We start from the raw sequence: 2,699 nt of genomic DNA on the forward strand, positions 1-2,699 counted from the left end.
TCCTTCCTTCCTTCCTTCCTTCCTTCCTTCCTTCCTTTTTTCCCTCCCTTCTCTCTCTCTCTTTCTTTCTTTCCTTGAGATGGAGTTTCACTCTTGTTGCCCAGGCTGGAGTGCAATGGCACGATCTGGGCCCACCACAGCCTGCGTCTCCCGGGTTCAAAGGATTCTCCTGCCTCCGCCTCCCAAGTAGCTGGGATTACAGGCGTGCCTGGCTAATTTTGTATTTCTAGTAGAGATGGGGTTTCTTTCTGTTGGTCAGGCTGGTCTTGAATTTCTGACCTCAGGTAATCCTCCCCCTTGGCCTCCCAAAGTGCTGGGATTACAGGCATGAGCCACGGTGCCCAGCCTGTGCAGTTTCTTAAAAGCAAGAGATGAAATTCCAGTGGGAAAGACACAACGTTCTTATCTTCGAGGTTGAGAAGTAGAGACCAAGAGTGTTCTGCACAGACTTTGTTCAAATAACGCTTATCTTTTTTTTTTGAGACAGGATGGAGTGTAGTGGTGTGATCTCAGCTCACGCAACCTCCAGCTCACGGGTTCAAGCAATTCTCCTGCCTCAGCCTCCCGAGTAACTGGGACTTGTAGTTACTGGCACGTGCCATGAGGCCCAGTTAATTTTTGTGTTTTTAGTAGAGACGGGGTTTCACCATGTTGGCCAGGTTGGTCTCAATTTCTTGACCTTGTGATCCGCCCGCCTCAGCCTCCCAAAGTGCTGGGATTCCAGGCGTGAGCCGCCGCACCCAGCCCGCCAATAACTCTTCTCTTTTAAGCCTCTCCACATAATGCAGTTGCTTCTTCACAACTTACTACTCCTTGTCCAATCCAGTCTATATTCATAAGTAACTGACTCTAGCTACTTCTTTGGGGGTCTTCATTTCCTTAGCAAGGCTCCTGGGCCTTGTAAAACTTATACGAAATAAAATTGTATCCTTTTCTCCTGTTAATTGATCTACGTCAGTTTACTCTTTGGGCCCAGCTGAGACCCTAAGAGCATGGAGGTGGAGCTTTGCTGTCTCTACATCTCCTCAAGTAGAGACCTCGAGTTCTGGGGTATGACTACCTGGCCATTCTCTTTTCCTAAAAAATGCCCTATCAAGTGTGAATCTCGGAAATAGACTCCTAGAGCCATTTCTCTTGAAGAAAGGCTGCAATGCAGCTATGACACGCGGTCGTAACTAAAGAGAGCGGAGAGAATTCTGATGGGTTGGTGGAGTTGGTGGGACTCGGTGACCCTGAGAAAGCTTTACAGTATTTCTGAGTCTCAGTTTTCTCATCTATGAAATGCAGACAAGAATGCCCCAGGAGGTGGTTGTGAGAATTAATGTGGAATTAATTGGAACCTTGAAGAACCACCCAATGGGTTCACGTTGCTGGCTGCCTAGACAGCTGATTTCTCAAGACGGGGGAATGGCAATAGAGAAAGGGTAATTCATGCAGAGCCAGCTGTGCGGGAGACCAGAGTTTTACTATTACTCAAATCAATCTCCCTCAGCATCCGGGGATCAGAGTTCTTAAGGATAATAATTCGGTGGGTATGGGCTCAAAGAATGGGGAGTGCTGATTGGTCCAGTTAAGATGAAATCATAGGGGGTCGAAATGAGTTGTTCTTGCTGACTTCTGCTCCTTGGTGGGATCGAAGAACTGGTTGAGCCAGATTATCAGTTTGGGTGGTGTCTTCTGCTGTAGGGTCTGCAAAATATCTCAAGCACTGATCTTAGGTTTTGCAACAGTGATATCATTCCCAGGAGCAATTTCGGGAGGTTCAGACTCTTGCAGCTAGGGGCTGCATGGCCCCTAAAGCATGATACCTAATCTTGTAGCTAATTTGTTAGTCCTGCAAAGGCAGACTGGTCCCAGCAAGAAGGGATTTTTTTGGGAAAGGGATATTATTCATTTTGTTTCAGAGTTTAAACTATAAGCTAAATTCCTTCTCAAGGCTAGTTCAGCCTACACCCAGGAATGAACAAAGACAGTTTAGAGGTTAGAAAGAAGATGGGGTCGGCCTGATCTCTTTCACTGTTACAATTTCCTCAGTTATGATGTTTGCAAAGGTGGTTTCATTATCTGCTCCCAGTCAAGCTCTGGGCTGTTGCTTCTCCCTCAAGCCTGAGATGGGAGGGGCAGATGCCCCATGGGCCTGGGGAAGCGGCAAGCAGGTGCCTAGTGCCTCAGGGCAAGCAGGGGCTGCCTGAAATGAGAAAGTCAGTGGGCTTGCCTTTGGCGCAAGGCTCCCAGTTCCCACAGGGCCAAGTTCCTCCTGAGCAGAGGGCAGGGAAGAAGCCAGCCTGAGCCTGGGGTCCTGGGGGAGGTAGGACAGACACTGGAGGCCGGGCCACTGCAGGCCTGCGATCTGGAACCCAGCCAAGCCTCATTGGCCTGAAGCTGTGGGAGCAGGCAGAGCCCTGCTGTGGTTTTCACTCTGTGGCTGCCACTCAGGGACCGTTTATGGGCTGTTCTTTTTCACAATGTTTCTCTTAGCCCGAGGCTTGCGCGGAGAGAAGAGAGGCTGCTGAACACTGTCTGCATCTGTTTTCTTTGTGCTATTGGTAGGAGAAACACACTTGGCGCATACTGAGTCATTTTTCTTCTTCCACCTCGGTCTACTTTGTCTGAGAAAGTGAATCCATGTGGAAGGGGCTCTGGGCGAGGGATGAGGGAGAGAAGGAGAGGCAGAGGGGAGGGAGAGAAGGAGAGGCAGA

Source organism: Sapajus apella, unplaced genomic scaffold (assembly GCF_009761245.1).
Source record: "Sapajus apella isolate SASKATOON/1434 unplaced genomic scaffold, GSC_monkey_1.0 scaffold5, whole genome shotgun sequence".
NCBI lineage: Eukaryota > Metazoa > Chordata > Mammalia > Primates > Cebidae > Sapajus > Sapajus apella.